Here is a 19350-nt window from a genome sequence, read left to right as displayed (position 1 = left end):
TCTTAACCACACAGACCGCAGCGGTTCAAGAAGGCGGCTCACCACCACCTTCTCAAGGGCAATTAGGGATGGGCAATAAATGCTGGCCTTGTCAGCGATGCTCACATCCCATGAACGAATTTTTTTAAATCAGAAAGAGCACTGCAACATAAACAAGGCAACACTGGTGCCTCTGGCAACATGGACATGAGCATCAGATTTTCTTCATCACTTGTGCAGTTCCACAATGAAGACATCGATGGGCCTGAATGGCCTCGTTCTGTACTGTAAGCTTCTATTGCTTCTATGATTGGAAACGGTTGTGATGACTGTACACACGCACACACAACTGTCTCAGTTCTTCTCCTGAGTCCCGCTCCGCAATGTAAACAGGGTGAGTTCAAAGCACAAGCAGCCTTCACAGATTCCAATCGAATGTAATCAACACAAGACTCCAGTTGGCACAATGTGGGTCACTTCAAGTTCTCAGTCCTGAGGGCTTGGCTGTGCAGAGGTATAGAATAGACAAGGAAATAATACATCAATGTGCCAATGTTTCCCTTCAATAAAATGCCTGCGGCGTCTGGGTATGGAAACTAATTTGAAAACTAAAAAGGAAAGACTTGCATTTATATAGCGCCTTTCACAACCTCAGGATGTCCCAAAGCACTTTGAAGTGTATGTCATGTAGGAAATGCGGCAGCCAATTTGCGCACATCAAACTCCCACAATCAGCCATGTGCTAATGACCAGATAATCTGTTTTCATGATGTTGGTTGAGGGATAACTGGGAATAACTCCCCTGCTCTTCTACACTATTGTTCCGCGGCATTTTTTACGTCCACCTGAGAGGTTTATTGTCTCATCCGGAAGGCTGGGCCTTTGACAGAGCAGCGCTCACTCAGTACCGCACTGGGAGTGTCAGCCTTGATTTTTGTGCTCAAGTCTCTGATGTCGGACTTGATTCCATGTACCTTGTGACTCAGAGGTGAGGGTGTTGTCCACTGAACCAGGCCTGACATGTCGCACTGTATATAAAGACATGCTCTGATATGAGCTGCAACTTTCTTCACATTTAAACAAGAAGAAACAAAATTGTTTTTCCACAGTCCTGTCAGAGGTGATCACCAGCTCAGGTTATCTGCTTATGGCTCCATCAAACTGTAACTCAGACTGAAATCAGTCAATCATTAACAATTGAACGTGAAAGGGGGGGCTAAGTCTAGTAATTGCTCTCTTTACGGGCTCTTTACCGCTGCTGCAGACTAGCTTTCTATCTGGCAAGATGTTCTGTGTGACCAGCCATGACATGTCTGTTTATTGCCTGCTTGCAAAATAGATTCCAGCAGTGTCAGAAAAACAGCTCACTCTTCATTCATTAACAGGCCGGGGAGCCTTAAGTTCAAAGTCTGCACTGGGCACAGATGAGGATTTTCATGGTGGATTCTCCAAAGGCCAGCCCTTTTTCATGCAACAGACTCGGAGGTTTTGGGTTTAACCTTAACGTGCTTAACTGCTTAGCAAACAATTTCCACATGTGCGCTGGGGAAGATTTTTTTACTTTGACTTCCCAAAGGGGCAAGGTAATGAATTCTCCTGTGATTTTAGTAATTATGCAATTCTCTGAACAATTTATTCTGCCAATTTATTCTAACCAGCTACAGAGGCAGTAAAATTGATGTAAAGATTTTGAGTCATCTTTCACGAGTTTATGATAGGAGTCATTGGTTAGCAATGCTCCATGTTATGAGTGCACCGATTATTCTTTTAAAAGTTGAATTGCACATTATTTAACACAATTTTAAACCGAACAGCTCCTGCGCTATAACCTGTTCTGCAATTATTTTATTTTACTCTTTCCAGAACACAAATCTTGTCTTTCACCACTTATTAGCTGCAACAGTGATACTTGTGATTTGCATGAGAATTTGAAAGATCCAAAGCACTTTATTCCCGGGGGTGGGGGGGGCGGGGGGGGGGTTCTCTGGCTTCCTGCACTTTCTTTTCAGCTTGGGCAGGAGTGTCTTCCGCAGTTGCACTCGGAGACATCCGAGGTCTGGGCGCAAACAGATTACGCGGCTTACAAAGATCGGGGGGAGGGGGAGGGGCGATTTCGGGTGTGAGTGAGTTACGCCCGTATCTGCATTACGCCCAAGCAATGCACCCTCTAAGCTGCCTGAACGGGCAGCAACTCCAGCGGCATTTAAATAGGAAAAAACGCGCATGTGCACGGTATTTTAAATGGACCGCGTCCATTTAAGGGAACGTTATGTCCTCAAGCTTTTACATCTGCCCATTAAACCCTCCGTCCAAATGAATCTCCAAGCACAAAACAGGCCAACCACCCCCCCCCACCCCACCCACCGCGCCCCCGCCCTGCCCCCACCATTCCACTCACCTTAAAATTATGAGCGGCCCAAACAGAGTGGATAGGATGGATCTATTTCCCTTAGCAGAGGGGTAAATAACCAGGGGGCATAGATTTAAAGTAATTGGAGGGGTAGTTTAGAGGGGATTGAGGGGAAATTTCTTCACCCAGAGAGTGGTAGGAGTCTGGAACTCACTGCCTGAAAGGGTAGTAGAGGCAGAAACCCTCACCACATTTAAAAAGTACTTGGATGAGCACTTGAAGTGCCGTAACCTACAAGGCTGCGGACCAAAAGCTGGAAAATGGGATTAGGCTGGATAGTTCTTGGTTGGCCGCTGCAGACATGATGGGCCGAAATGCCCTCCTTCGGTGCTGTAAATTTCTATGACTCTATAAACCCGAGTATCCACCAATTGCACTTGGCCAAATTTCTCAAAACTGCCACCAAATTTTCAGGCACAGCAGAAATTAAATCATTTTTCAGGTCTTTTAATTTCAATTTTTTGAGCATTATTTTTTAATTATCTTCACAGACACCCGCTCTATGTTTTCTGTTTCCTTTAATGCATTTTTTTGGCATAAGTATGGGTCACATTAAAAAATGAAAATCTTCCCCAATTGCATGTTCTTAAGCATGCTGTGCCTTCCGTTGATGTTTCCACTGATTTGGCAACATAGGAACAGGAGGAGGCCATTCAGCCCCTCGATCCTGTTCCGCCATTCAATCCGATCGCGGCTGATCTGTATCTTCACTCCATCTACCCGCCTTGGTTTCGCTGATTTTCTCCCCATCCTCTTGGGAATGCTTTGGTTTGAGCTCCGATGTTGGTTCACTGCTGCCAGCTGCCTTCTGGTTCCTTGCCCAAATGGCCATGCTGCATGTGTGCATCCAGCCAGTGAGTGTCGGCCGGGTATCTGATCGGGGGGGGAAGAACACCACAACGAAGCCCGATGATGTTCTCACGCTAAGTCCTCGATCTCCTCGCCCAAAACAGCCCACTATTCCAGGACCAGTCTGGGCAGCAAAGATAGCCTCTAGCTTCTCGGAACATTAGGGGCAAAAATGGCCAATGTTACGAAGGTGGAATTAGGCAGTCTTTGTGATGGAGAGGATATCGGGTTATAAGGTAAACTCGGGGTTCAATAGGATGTCAAAGTTGCCATTCAGCCCATTAAGTCTGTTCCACCATTCAGTTCAATCATGGCGGATCTATAGCTTAACTCCATCTACCCGCCTTGGGTCCATATCCCTTGCCTAGCAAAAATCTATCAATCTCAACTTTGACACTTTCAATTGACCCTCCACAACTTTTTGCGGGGAAGAGAGTTCCAGATCTCCACTACCCTTTGTGTGAAGAAGTGCTTCCTGACATCACCCTCGAACAGCCTAGCTCACTTTTAAGGTTATGCCCCTTTGTTCTGGACTCCCCAACCTTGCTACCAACCATCTCTTTAAACCCCATCTCATTTGCTTCATTCTCACCTCCGACTACAACAAGGAGCTCAAGGATTGTGTGTCCGCCTTGGCCCTCCCTCCTCTGAGTCAGAAGGTAATCAATACTGGCACTTCAGTGCAGTACCGAGGGAGTGTTGATGAGTTCCAGGAATTAAAATACATTGGACCTGAAACTTAAGCCAACGAGATCATTTCGCAGTTACCTGACACTCCAACTGCCTGAAACCCGTTTGGGTTTAAAATCAGCCCCACCGTCTTTGGACCGCGCCACACACGACATATCCTTGACACCAAGTCCATTCCTCGCCTGGGTGACTATCCCAAGCTGAAACAGTCTTTTTGCAACTTTGACATCCTATTGAACCCCGAGTTTTCCTTATAACCGACATCCTCTCCAGCACAAAGACTGCTTAATTCCACCTTTGTAACATTAGCCGTCTTTGCCCCTTCTGCTTCTGAAACCCTCATCCATTGACTATTTCGATGCTTTCCTTGCTGGCCTTCAATTCTCCACCCTCAGTGAACTTCAGTTCATCCAAGTCCTGGTTTGTTGATCTACGTTGGCTCCCAGTTCCCCTGTGCTTCAAATTCAAACACTCCTTGTGTATAAATCTCTACCTGCCTCACCCTTCTCTATCTCACTACTCTCCTCTACCCCTTCAACGCCCGCCCCCTAACCAGTCCTCCGAGCTCTCTGGTCCATCCTCCCCTTTTCCCTGTCATTGGCAGCTGAGCCTCCAGCCACTTAGGCTCCACGCTGTACAATTACCTCCCAAGACCCCTTTGCATCCCCACCTCCCTCTCATCTGTTAAGACACTTCTTAAAACCTACCTCTTTGGCCAAGCTTTTTGTCATCCCTTCTTTGGCACAGCATCCCTTCGTTTTTATGCTTGCATGTCTGTGAAGCACCTTGGGTTGTATCTCTATGTTGAAGGCATTACATAAATGCAAATCGTTATTATAAGTCCACAAGCACACTTTTTAGTGGAAGCCGCTGGATAGCTTATCAGGAGAAGAAACATAGGCCAGCTCAGCAACTGGCCGACAATCATGATGTGCGAGGATTCTTCATCGCAGTCAAGGCCACCTATGGTCCAAACACCCAAGGCCCCACCCCACTGCTGGCCAAGAATGAGGAAACACTCATCAAGGACACCAAGGCAGTCAGGGCCCGCTGGAAGGATCTCCTCAACCGAGACTCTGCCTTTGACTCGAGTGTCCTCAACTCCAACCTGCAGCATGCTACTCGCCACCACCTCAGTGAAACCCCAACACTGCACGAAGTAGAAAAAGCCATAAGACAGCTTAAGAACTATGGGAGCGGATGGAATCCCTGCTGAGGCACTGAAATATGGCAGAGAGGCACTACTGGTGTGAATACATGACCTCATCTCTTTCATCTGGAGTGAGCAGAGCATGCCGGGAGATCGCAGAGATGCAGTGATCGTGACCATCTTTAAAAAAGGGGACAAGTCCGGCTGCGGCAACTACAGAGGAATCTTCCTGTTATCAGCCACTGGGAAAGTCGTCGCCAGAGTCCTCCTCAACCGTCTCCTCCATGTGGCTGAGGAGCTCCTCCCGGAGTCACAGTGCGAATTTCGTCCCCTACGGGGCACAACAGACATGATTTTTACAGTGTGACAGCTGCAGGAAAAATGCAGGGAACAGCACCAGCTCTTATACATGGCCTTTGTCGACCTTACAAAGGTGTTTCAGACTGTCAACCGCGAGGGTCGATGGAGCGTTTCGGATGTCTCCAAAAGTTCTTCACCATTCTCCGCCTGCTCCACAATGACATGCAGGCCGTGATCCTTACCAACAGATCCATTACAGACCCAATCCACGTCCGGACCAGGGTCAAACAGGGCTGCATCATCGCTCCAACCCTGTTCTCAATCTTCCTCGCTGCCATGCTCCACGTGGGAAGCTGTTCAACCTTCGCCATCTCCGGGCCAGGTCCAAGACCACCCCAACCTCTGTCGTCGAGCTACAGTACATGGACCCGCCTGTGTCTGCGCACATACAGAGACTGAACTCCAGGACATAGTCAACGTATTTACTGAGGCATACGAAAGCATGGGCCTCACGCTAAACATCTGTAAGACAAAGGTCCTCCACCGGCCTGTCCTCGCTGCACAGCACTGCCCCGCAGTCATCAAGATCCACGGCGCGGCCCTGGACAACATGGACCATTTCCCATACCTCAGGAGCCTCTTATCAACAAGGGCAGACATTGATGATAAGATTCAACAAAGCCTTTAGTGCGCCAGTGCAGCCTTCGGCCACCTGAGGAAAAGAGTGTTTGAAGACCAGGCCCTCAAAACTGCCACCAAGCTCATGTTCTATAGGGCTGTAGTAATACCTGCCCTCCTGTAAGGCTCAGAAACATGGACCATGTACAGCAGACAGCTCAAGACGCTGGAGAAATACCACCAACGATGTCTCCGCAAGATCCTGCATATCCCCTGGGAGGACAGACGCACCAACATCAGTGTCCTCGACCAGGCCAACATCCCCAGCATTGAAGCACTGACCACACTCAATCAGCTCCGCTGGGCAGGCCACATCGTTCACATGCCAGACACGAGACTCCCAAAGCAAATGCTCTACTCGGAACTCCTTCACGGCAAACGAGCCAAAGGTGGGCAGAGGAAACGTTACAGGGACACCCTCAAAGCCTCCCTGAAAAAGTGCAACATCCCCACTGACACCTGGGAGTCCTTGGCCAAAGACCGCCCTAAGTGGAGGAAGTGCATCCGGGAGGGCGCTGAGCTCCTCGCGTCTCATCGCCGAGAGCATGCAGAAACCAAGCGCAGGCAGTGGAAAGAGCGTGCGGCAAATCAGTCCCACCCACCCTTTTCCTCATCGACTATCTGTCCCACCTGTGACAGGGACTGTGGTTCTCGTATTGGACTGTTCAGCCACCTAAGGTCTCATTTTTAAGAATGGAAGCAAGTCTTCCTCGATTCCGAAGGACTGCCTATGATGATGATAAAACCCACCTCTTTGGCCAAGCTTTTTGTCATCCCTTCTTTGGCACAGCATCCCTTTGTTTTTATACTTGCACATCTGTGAAACATTTTGGATTGTATCTCTACGTTGAAGGCACTATATAAATGCAAATCATTATTATAAGTCCACATGCACACTTTCTAGTGGAAGCCACTGGATAGCTTACCAGAAGAATAAACCTGGGCTAAAATTTCCCTGTCCCAGCTCAGAATATTGAAACCAATTGTCGCGCCCTACTGAGGTTTGAGCTGAGATAAGTACACTCAGTTTAGACCCAGAAATGGGCCTGGTTGTATGACATAGTGCCACACACTGTGCTGCATTTAGCTACAAAGCCTTTAGGGGAGCTGCAAGGTAGTTATTTAGAAGGTAGGAAAGATCCAAGCTGTGCAGCAACAACAACTTACATTTATATAGCACCTTTAATGCAGTAAAACGTCCCAAGGTGCCTCACAGGACTGATTATCAAATATAATCTGACACCGAGCCACATAAGGAGATATCAGAACAGATGAAGGGTTAGGTTTTATGGAGGAGAGAAAGGTAGAGTGGCGGAGAGGTTTAAGAAGCTAAGACCGAGGCAGATGAAACCACGGCCATCAACGGTGGAGCGAAGTAAAGCGGGAATGCGCAAGAGGCCCGAATTGGAAGAGCGTAGAGATCTCGAAGGGTTGTTGGGATGGAGGAGGTTACAGAGATAGAGAGAGCGATGAGGCCATGGAGGGATTTGAAAGCAAGGATGACCCGAAATGGACCTGATTGAATGGCTTAGTGCCCCACATTGTGTTGCATTTTAGGGGAGCTGTAAGATAGTTATTTGGCAGGTAGGAAAGACCCAAGCTGTACAATGTGAATGGGTTGCAATGGTCATTCATATGAGCTACCAGTGATGAGGTAGCTCGTTTACCTCATGACCATGCAGCAAGAAACTGAGGGAGAGAAATTCACATCGTTTGCGTCTCCCGTTAGCGCCGCAGAGCGCTGCGCCGGCAATGATGACGTCATCACCGTGCACAGTGACCCGTTTTCGCCCCAGAGTGGAAATTCACGAGTGCCTCATGAGGCTGCCAGTGGCAATGACAGCGCCAGCTTCGCGGGCCATGAACCAGGTCACCCTACACGCGTGAGGTGAAAATTAAAGGGGAGTTGCATTTTTCTCAATGGCCAACTTACCGGTGGCGGCCAATTTCATGGGGTCCATGCTGCGACGTTGCAGCCCGGCACTCCGCTTCTGTGCTGGGCCGCTGCCATGGCAACCCCACTCCCCAGTGTTGAAGTGGCGGCCCCCTCGCCCCATTGCAGAGCGCACAGTGTGTCCTCCCCTTTAACGGAAGGGGAGGGCCCTGTGCTCCTGGCCGGCGCTCCGCGTGTCGCTGGAAAACTCCCGCGCTGAGCGCTATGGTCCCGCCCCCAAGAGGAAGTGGAGCGCCCGACATTGCGCTTCACTTCCACACGGGGCCGGTAATACCAATTTTGCGGTCGGGGTGGGACTTCCGCGCCGGACACAGGAAGTCCCGCCTCACCTCGGTTACCGCCTCCAAATGGGGCGTTACTGAATTTCGGCCCCGGAAATTGTTTTGGAAAATAAAGTCTGGTGGGTTCTGTGCATTCCTCCATATGGCGGTGTCCTATGGCCGGTGGAAATGATACTGACACATTCTGGGAGAGTTGAACTAACCCTTGAAAAAGATTGAAACCGTCATGGGAAGGACAATCAGGAATGGAAAATTCCACCTGCCAATTAGCTGTGGGCAAAGGTCGGGGAATTTGTGTCCAGATTCAACAAGACTGCAAATGAAAACAACTATTGGCCAGCGCTTCCTGAATGCTGGCAGGTGAAGCTTCTGACGTCAAAAAAAATGCTGCAATGTTTCTCCCAGATTCCCAAATAGTAACTGCAGCCTAAGAAAATATTTATTTCAATAACACTCTGCCACGCAGATGTACCACAAAGCACGTCACACGCCAGCGAGTTGCTTTGAAGTGCAATGCATGCTATAAGCTCGCCATTCTGCGTCACGAACATCCCAGAAACAGCAGCGAGCTGAGTGATTGATGGAATCCTACTGTTCGTACACTTAGCCTGTCTCTGCTGTTGTGGGCGGAGGTGGGGCTGCAAAAGAGCTGGAGCGGCGGGCCTGGGACATCGCGCCTGCCCACCCCCCGACCTGCGAGAGAACAGCTCCGCAGGTCGGGCTATAAAAGAGCTGGAGCGGCGGACCACTTCAGCCTCCAGCGCGAGCTGCTCCAAGGATTTTGAGATGGGCGACTGGGTGACGTCATCAAAACCCAAGGCGCCGTTTTGGAGCGTGGGCAGGAACATCGGCAGGGCCCAGGTACAGAGGCGTGGGAAGGTCGGGGCGAAGGAGCAGCGAGAGTTTGTGGCGGGATGCGGTGAATGGTTGTGGCGGAGGAGCGGCGAGAGTTTGTGGCGGAGGTGAGACAGATGAAGGTACGGGGCCCAGGAGGGCCGAGGATCCCAGGGGCAGCACGGGCCAGCCCACACTGCGATATGTGTGCGCACTAGGTCCGTGCAGCAGAGCATGTCTCCAGACGTCTTGGTTACCCCTTGCCACTGGACCAAGACCTAGCTCTGTCGAGCCCGTGTGGTGGCTGGTGTGCAACAGTCACCACACATTAAAAAAATTCACACATAGGCATCGTCCACCCCCTCAATTGGAGTTCAGGACTGGAACATCGGGTCCTTCATCTGTGAACTCGTGGGACCAAGTCATCCTCGTTCGAGGGACCGCCTATGATGATGGAAGAGAACTCTTGGCTCTTCTTTGAACGTGCAATAAGATGTTTAATGTCCACTGCAACAGGCTGAAGGGACCACGGTTTAAAGCCTCATCTGTCGGACAGCACCTCCGCCAATGCAGCACTCGCTCAGCACTGCGCCGGAGTGCCAGCCCGGATTATGGCCTTCAGCCTTGCTAACGTGAGTTATGTTGGTCAACCCTGAAGAGACTGGATTCCACAAACAACTTTTCCACAGTCTTAGCGAATGGAAGCAGAATGGAGTGTTTGATGATGTATGTGTACTCTTTTCCTAATAACCTTTGATCCTGTTCTTCACCCGATAACAACAACAACAACTTGTAATTATATAGTGCCTTTAATGTACTAAAACGTCCTAAGGCGCTTCACAGGAGTGTTATAAAACAAAATTTGACACCGAGCCACATAAGGAGAAATTAGGGCAGGTGACCAAAAGCTTGTCAAAGAGGTAGGTTTGAAGGAGCGTATTGAAGGATGAGAGGCGGAGAGGTTTAGGGAGGGGATTCCAGAGCTTAGGGCCTAGGCAGCGAAAGGCACGGCCACCAGTGGTTGAGCGATTATAATCAGGGATGCTCAAGAGGGCAGAATTAGAGGAGCACAGACTCTCAGGGGGTTGAGGTAGGCGCCGGAGGGACTGGAGTGCATCATTTCAACAGGGAATAGAATTTTAATTTGATCTGTTTTGAAAAAGGTTCCCTTTAATTTCTAATTGTTAAATTATGGTGTTTAGTGCCCTCAAAAAAAAGGGGGCATTTGATTTAAAGTTACTTTTAAAAATAGTTGTGGGACTGAAGGGGATTATAGAGATAGGGAGGGGGCCATGGAGGCATTTGAGAACAAGGATGAGAATTTGGAAATTGAGGCAGTGCTTAACCGGGAGCCAATGTAGGTCAGTGCGCACGGGGGTGATGGGTGAGCGGGACTTGGTGCAAGTTAGGACACGGGCAGCCGAGTATTGGATCGCCTCAATTTTACGTAGGGTAGAATGTGGGAGGCCAGCCAGGAGTGCGTTCAAATAGTCAAGTCTAGAGGGAACAAAGGCATGGTTGAAGGTTTCAGTAGCGGATAAAGACATCCATCTGTTTATTCCTCTCCTCAATCATTGTTTCTCAGTTTTACTTGTCATATTTGATATTTTTGCAGCTCACCCCCAGACTCACTAAACCTCCGCTCTGTACCAAAGGTGTATTTATTCCTTTATAAGATTAATTTATCCCCTGGTTAAAAGTGTAAACAAGAACTTTTGGGAATTTCCGATTTAAGTCATGCCATTGGTACAGTGTATCAGCAGTATCATTCTAACAATGGCAAGCATGTGAAAAGGCATTTAAACAGTGCCAAGTTTGTGATGCCCATCCTCTTATATTTGGCACTCGCTGGGTTTGGTCCAAAACTTGAGCATCTCTGTGAATGTTAGAGTGCAGAATTCAGCAGCACGACCACAAAAGAAACAAATCTCAAATCTCCATAAACTTGAGCTCATGCAAAGCTCTGCTGCCCATATTCTAACCCACTCACCCACCATATCGGATTATGTAGGATATACAGATGGAAACAAGCCACTTGGCTCAATCAATCCATGCCGGCGTTTATGCTCCACTCGAGCCTCCTCCTGTCTTTCCTCCTCTAAATCTATCAGCATAACCCTCTATTCCCTTCTCCCTCATTTGTCTGGCCTTCACTTAAATGTATATTTACTAATCACTTCAACCACTCCCTGTGGTAACGAGTTCCACATTCTTACCACTCTCTGGGTAAAGAATTTTCTTCTGAACTCCCCATTGGATATCTTGGTGATGACCTTATATTGATGGCCTCTAGTTATGCTCTTCCCCACAAGTGGAAACACTCTCTCTGACAAAACCTTTCATGATTTTAAATACCTCTATTAGTTCACCCCTCAGCCTTCACTTTTCGAGAGAAAAAAGACCTCGATCTCGAGGGAGGTAAAGGGGGTGGCGGTGGGGTGGGGTGGGGGATGAGTCGTTGGCAAGGGACTTTTCTTGTGGGACCTGTAGTTCGTCCTGGCACCACAAAGGAAAGTTCTCCAATGTACCTGGTGGGCATGCTTGTCCCTCTCGCCTGCTGCTTCACTCAGGCCAGAAACCCACGGCTGATTCCCCCCTCGGGCCCCGGTTAGAATGCCAGCGTGGTCCTATTGGCATACTAGGACCCCGATTAGTAGTTATACACGGGGCTCCAACCTGCTTTAGGCGGGAGCTTCGTTTGCGCCAAAACCAGCAGCGTTAAAATTGGTGGGAAAGGAACGGCAAATAGAGCCGCTCCATTTCAACTACTCACCCAGGCTGTTCCACCCCCAGCAAGGGAGAGTTAGCAGTTCCACCCCCACCATGTCAGCGTCAAGCGCTCTCAGTCCAGCTTTAATGTGGATAGTAAAGTTCCCACTACTCTGCACCAATAATATGTCTCAACCTCCCTTTTTCACCAGTGTGGCCCTCTAGCATTTACCACATCAGCCGTCCTGTGGCCTCCGTGAGTAATGTCAACTCAGTGTCAATTATTGCCAAATTAGGGGCAGTTTTCTGGTGTACAATTCGACCTGCTGGTAACTGCACTGAGACCTCCCAGGCTTACTTCGATCGGGATGTTTAAAGTCAGAGGAAAGTCTCAAGCCCTCAGTCTGGGCTGGATTTCAACCCGACTTCCAAGGTTGAAATGGCAATGACCTTGCCCAGGTTCCCTACTTTAATGTATTTGCTTCATGAGTTAGAAAATTACAGCACGGAAGGAGGCCATTCAGCCCATCGTGTCCGTGCCGGCCGACAAAGAGCAATCCAGCCCAATCCCACTTTCTAGCTCTCGGTCTGTAGCCCTGTAGGTCACGGCTCTTTAAGTGCACATCCAAGCACCTTTTTTAAATGTGATTGAGGGTCTCAGCCTCGACCGCCCGTTCAGGCAGTGAGTTCCAGACCCCCGCCGCAGAGGTGCTGAAGCTAAAACTAGCTTCTGTACACCAATCCCTGGCTGACTTGGCACCAACTGGCGCATTGAAGCTGGGGCGTGCTGTATATACCAAGCGAATCATTTGCGGGAATTCCCGCGTGCCTATTCTTAAGTCGGTGCGTCTCTGCGCTGGGAAACTGGCCGAAACTAGCGCTGGTCGCCTTCTCCAATTCTCAAACAGCGGGGGCAAAAGAAAGATAGAAAGTCGTGGCCACCAAACAGTTGGCCTATATTGCCTCCAATTGATGGGAGGGCTGCATTGGGGCTGCTTCTAATACTCTTCCATTACCTTTGACCAACAATTATTCTTTGCTTAAGAATACATAGCAACAAATTGCTATTGCGAACTAGTTGGTTTATTAACAAAGCTTTAACAATCACAATACACATTACCGGCTCATCCACTTGGCTCACAACTGCATACTTCATCATGGATGACATAGACTCAATGGACTGGGGTTTTATTGAGCCTTGTGAACATCACGTGACTGGCTAAGCCGCTCACAATGCAACAGCTCTACAACTATTTTAAAGTAACATCAATCAAGTGCCCCCTTTTAGTAAGGGCACTAGAACACACAAATTTCCAAATAAAACTTTAAAGGAAACTTAAATCAAATAAAAATTTGGTTGCCAGGGGTGATGATGCACTCCAGTCCCCCTGGTGCCCACCTCTCGCGGAAGGCCGCGAGAGTACCGGTGGACACCGCGTGCTCCCTCTCCAGAGATACCCTGATGCAACAGCTCTACAACTCTTTTGTTGTGAACAAAATAAAACATTAAATCAAGTGCCCCCTGATTAAAGGGGAGGGGGACACTCCAAACACTTTCAAACAAGTGCCCCCTTTTTTTTTTGAGGGCACTAAAAACACAAATTATACAAATGCCCCCTGACTAAAAGTGGGGGGCGGGGGGGGGAGGGGGGAGGAGCACTGAAACTGGCACAATAAACAAATTAAACGTTAGACATTTAACATCAAATTAAAATTTGGTTGCCGGAGGTGATGATATACTCCAGTCCCTCCAGTGCTCACCTCTCGCGGAAAGGCCACGAGCGTACCGGTGGACACCGCGTGCTCCATCTCCAGGGACACTTGTCGCAACAGCTCTACAAACCTGTGAGCAACTCACAGGTGCATACATTCCACCTATGTTTTAATTGTTTGCGAAGAGTTAACAGAACATTCACATGCAAGGTTAAAAATAGACGGCTGGATACCTTTTTTTTAAGTTTGTTTCAAACCAGTGGCAGAAGTATTGTCGCTGGTATGCAGATGAAGCCTCAAAATGACAGCGCTTGCCAAGAATTGGCACTGTTTGGTTGGCACCCTCACTTCTAGGTTATTAAGTCAATGCGAAAACAGCAATAACTAGGCCATAAATGCTGATCAATTCTGGCCAACCTTGTTGCAATGGAAGGGTGTAATGTTTACTGCCTTTTAATGATAACATGACTCCCTAACTCTTTTGCTTCAGTCTGTTGCTGAGCAGATCCAGGCAGGAGATAATTATCAACCCTATGGTGTTGCAATATCAACTTGGTGTATCAGAGACTGGCAGAATGAAGGTTCATAAAGAAAATTGACCAGATCTTGCCTTCAATAAATATTGCATATTTGTGCAATTAGGCCGAACCGAAGCCATACATCCGCACCCATTTTAGTAGCAAATCCAGCTGCTTTTAATTTGGCCCTTTGTGTCAGGCACTAATTCAACTGACTGCAGTGCAAAGATTCCTGTATTAGTATTCCATGTGTGGCGTGGGAGATCAACATTTGCAGATTGCAACATGGAAGAAAGAGAAAAATGGTAGACTAGAATTTTTACTTCAAGGAAGAAAAGAAACATTGATTTGTACCTTGACATCGCTGCTATTAAATGTCTATTGGCACAAAAACGCTTTCTTCAGATTCGAGAGGTATGATTTAAGATCCACTCAGAAACATTGTAGTTGTTGGACAGAATGTGGAAGAGGGACGATTTGGCAGATGGGAAGTTTCTTTGGAGGAGAATAAAACAAGGACTAGATTTTCATCTGAGAATTTTGCAGCGAAGAACAGCTTGTCACTTAGCCAAAAAATTTACTTTAGGCCTTGGCCTAACTATCATTTGCAACATGTGGTTGGACTGCAGTTGTTTCTCTTGGCACATTAAACCACACCGTAAAACCTGAATTTGGGAGGCGATGTCGATGTATCTATTGTCTTCCAAAAACTTGTCTGCAGCTCATTCCTTTCATCTTTTCGCAGAAACATCAGATTAAGATGGTGGAGCAGCAATCAACATCACGGCCCAACTCTTTTACTGAATTGTTTGCAAAGAAAGAAGGAACAAACTTGCATTTATAAATCCCCTTTCAGGACCTCGGGATGTCCCAAAACGCTTCACCGCCAATGAGGCACTTTAGAAGTGCAGTCACTGTTGTAATGGATATGTCCTTACTATACAGTATAAATGCACACAAGGCCCATACTTGAGAGAAGGTCACTCTGTGACCAGTTACCTTTATTACCAAGACCTCAAGTGATGAAGGTGGGTGGAACTTCCCCTTTTATACCTGAAAGTCCAGGTTAGAAGTGTCTCCCACAAGTTCGCCCCTTGTGGTCAATGTTCTCGAGGTGTACAACTTAGGTCAGCTTATACATGGGTTACAATGATAGTTGAATACATGACAGTAATGTAGGGAAATACAGTAGCCAATTGGCGCACAGCAAGCTCCCACAAACAGTAACGAGATACATGACCAGGTAATCTGTATTAGTGACGTTGGTTAAAGGATAAATGTTGACCAGGACACCGGGAGAACTCCCTTTCTGTTCTTTGCATTGCGCCGTGGGATGTTTTATGCCCACCTGAGAGGGCAGACAGGACCTTGGTTTAACATCTCATCCAAAAGGCGGCATCTCTGACAGTGCGGCGCTCCCTTGGCACTGCATCTGCAATGTTAGCCTGCTTTATGTGCTCGGGTCTCTGGAGTGGGGCTTGAGCCCATGAGCTATGAGCTATTGGCCCAGAAATCCCGGTCGGCTGCTTCCCACGGGCGATCGGGCAAAAAACTTTAAAAAGAAGCGCACTTACCTGAACCTGCTGCGCCCACGCGAGTTCCTGGTCCTGAGGCCTCCACTGACTGCGCGTCGCAGCACGTGCACGTCAGGACATGCGCAGGGCTGGAGCTGCAGTCACATGGCTCTGGGCAGCCAATCCAGGTAAAGCATGTTCTCATTCATAATAACGGGAACTCCAAGTTGGAGTTCCCAATATTATGAATGAGAAACCCTCCCCTCAAACACACAAAACATTAATAAAAAATAGAAAAAATACACCACATATTCAACATTAATTTAAACTAAATTTATTTATGTATTATTAAAAATATTTTTTTTTCCGATTTTTAAAAAAAAATTTTTGATTATGCTTTAAAATAAATTTAACATCGTGGGCAGGGTTTTAAAAAATAAAATTAGATTTTAATCTTATTTTTTATGTTTTGTGTGTTTTAAAACTCATGCCTGTAAAAGTAGGCTATGCACCTGCTTTTATCAGGCGCAAAAGTTTTCAGGATATTTGCTGGGCAAGATATGGGTAAATACCGCAATCTTGCCCATGCAAACGTTCTGGTGCCAAGATCTGTCGAGCTCCAGCATGCGCATTGTGCGCTGAAAGCCAGCTTTTGCGATGCCTTTCCGGGTCCGTACACAATCCGTACGGACCCGGGAGGCCGGAATTTCTGCCCCAGTGATTCAGAGGTGAGGTTGCCACCCATGGAGCGAAGGCTGGCACATATCTTAGCTTAAAGATCTTCACAACAATAAAATAAAGTAGAGACCATGCAATCCAGAGCAATAAAATAGAGGGAGAAAAATTATATATCAACAATTCCCTCATAGTGACAGTGTATGCGACTACACGATCAACACAAGATAAGATAGCTGACAAAGAGAGATGCAAAAATGTTTCCAAAACGAGCAAGGTTCATCAATATCTCAGCTTCAAACGTGCATGTAGACAGGAAGACCCAAGTAAGCTGGGCTCAGATAAATCATGGCTGCTCCTGGCTCAGAAAGCAAAATCGAAGGATACAGGCCAGAACCAAGTTGAGCGTCTTGCTGAGTTGTGAATAATCAGCACAGGTCACGATATTGCAAAAGGCCTAGTCCGATAACAGATCTTTTAATATTGCCATTGTAATAATGCTGTCCAGCCTGGAATCAGATCACAGAGATAGGCCAAAACTGCCGGCATTTAGACAGAGGCAGTCGATTGATTGATCCATCAATCAAGTCAGAGCCTGCTGAACAATTCTCTGACATTATGCTCCAGTTATACTCCTCTTAATTTAAAGTCGCTGAATTCAGATTGATAATTTGATTATTTTTATTAACACTAAATTGCCTCTTAGCTCTATTTATGTTGCTTGATTAAAATTATTGGATATTTCAATATTTAGCTCGACTTTCAGTGATTGGAGTATACTTGCATCTTTTGGTATTTTATCTAACTGTTCTTCTCCCCCTACATATCTTTATCAGTTACCTCCATGCCTGCTTCTCCTGCTATGGTGTTGACTTCTCTACAACCTTTAGCAATTCTTCTCCATCACCGTCCGAGACAAGATTTGAGTTGACCAGAAACACTAGTCCCTACCACCCAGGAGACAACCTGCCTTGTGTCAGCTGTGGCTCAGTGGGCAGCACTCTCGCCTCTGAGTCAGAAGTTTGTGGGTTCAGGTCTCATTCCAAAGACCTAAGCACAAAAAAAATATACGCTGACACTCCAGTGCAGTACTTAGGGAGTGCTGTGCAGGGCTGAGTGAGTGCTGCACTGTTGGAAGGGCTGTCTTTCAGATGAGACGTTAAACTGAGGCCCTGTCTGCTCTCTCAAGTGAATGTAAAAGATCCCATGGCACTATTTCGAAGAAGTGCAGTGGAGTTGTCTCTGGTGTCCTGGCCAATATTTATCCCTCAATCAACATAACCAAAAAACAGATTATCTGGTCATTATCACATTGCTGTTTGTGGGAGCTTGCTTGTGCACAAATTAGTGACCGTGTTTCCTACATTACAAAAGTGACTACACTCCAAAAGTACTTCATTGGCTGTAAAGCACTTTGAGAGCTCGCGATCAAGAAAGACATATTGTCCTTGGAAGGGGCGCAGTGCAGAATGATACCAGGGCTCAAGGGGTTCAATTATGAACAGCCTGCATAAACTTGGCATGTATTCCTCTGAGTTGAGATTGTTGAAGTATGATCTAATCGGAGTGTATAAAATGATAAAGGGATTCAATATGACAGACAGAGAGAAACCGTTTCCTCCAGCGGGGTAATCAAAAATAAGAAGGCATAAAATTCTGACCGGATTGGACAGGTTAGATGAGGGAAGAATGTTCCCGATGTTGGGGAAGTCCAGAACCAGAGGTCACAGTCTAAGGATAAGGGGTAAGCCATTTAGGACCGAGATGAGGAGAAACTTCTTCACTCAGAGAATTGTGAACCTGTGGAATTCTCTACCACAGAAAGTTGTTGAGGCCAGTTCGTTGGATATATTCAAAAGGGAGTTAGATGTGGCACTTATGGCCAATGGGATCAAGGCGTATGGAAAGAAAGCAGGAATGGGGTACTGAAGTTGCATGATCAGTCATGATCATATTGAATGGCGGTGCAGGCTCGAATGGCCTACTCCTGCACCTATTTTCTATGTTTCTATGTTTCTATAATCTTAAAATTAGAGCTGGGCCATTTAGGAGTGAAATCAGGAAGCACGTTTTCACACAAAGGGTTATAGACACCTGGAACTCTCTCCCGCTCAAAAAAGCTATGGATGCTGAGTCAATGCAAATATTCAAGAATGAGATGGATAGATTTTTATTCGGAATGGGTTACAAGGGATATGGAGCATAGATGGATAAATGGAGTTGAGCCACAGATCAGCAATGATCAAATTAAATGATGGGACAGGCTTGAGGGGCTAAATTTCCTACTCCTGTTCTTATGTTCCTGTCACCGTAGTAAAACTGTCAACACTTATCCAGTTGAGTGTAAAAGTTGGTTTAGAATCAGCAATTCTGAGCTCAATGGCTTTCAGATTGAGAGACAAATGTGGTCTATTTGGTCTACTAGTCAACTTTACACAAAGTGATGGCTCTGTGGGCCATTTCCTCTACGGATGCCTGAGGTTCTGATGGAGACAGAAGGCTGTTATGTTTTGCTAAGTCCAAAACCAGATAGACCATATCCACGTGGATCCACATGGACTCTTTATCAGTTACCTCCATGCCTGCTTCTCCTGCTCGACAACCTCCTGCAATTCTTCTCCATCACCATCCAAGAAGAGTTTTGAGTTGACCAGAAACACGAGTCCCCACCACCCAGGAGCCAACCTTCCTTGTTTCAGCTGTGGCTCAATGGGTAGCCCTCTTGCTTCTGTGTCAGAAGGTTGTGTGTTCAAGTCCCACTCCAGAGATCTGAGTGCAAAGAAATCTAGGTTGACACTACAATGGGGTGGATATTTTATTTGATTTACGATTATATTTGATTTAAATGGGTACTTTAAAAAAATACTCAGACTTTGGGTCTTACAGCTTACATCTCAAATATTTCTAGATAGACCGTTCAAAAAGCAGACTATCTCGTTGAAATCCAAGGAGGTATCAACATTATTAGAATCCCAGGTGAGCATTGGCAAAATAGGGGCGATTTTAACCCTACTCGCTCAGCAGAAACCTGGCGGGTTAGCAGTTAAATTCACCCCTGTCTCTTACATGTCTGAAAGCCGCCATGATCACAACATC

This window comes from Pristiophorus japonicus, chromosome 13, assembly GCF_044704955.1.
Source record: "Pristiophorus japonicus isolate sPriJap1 chromosome 13, sPriJap1.hap1, whole genome shotgun sequence".
NCBI classification, from domain to species: Eukaryota; Metazoa; Chordata; class Chondrichthyes; family Pristiophoridae; genus Pristiophorus; species Pristiophorus japonicus.
This window is presented reverse-complemented; position numbering follows the sequence as displayed.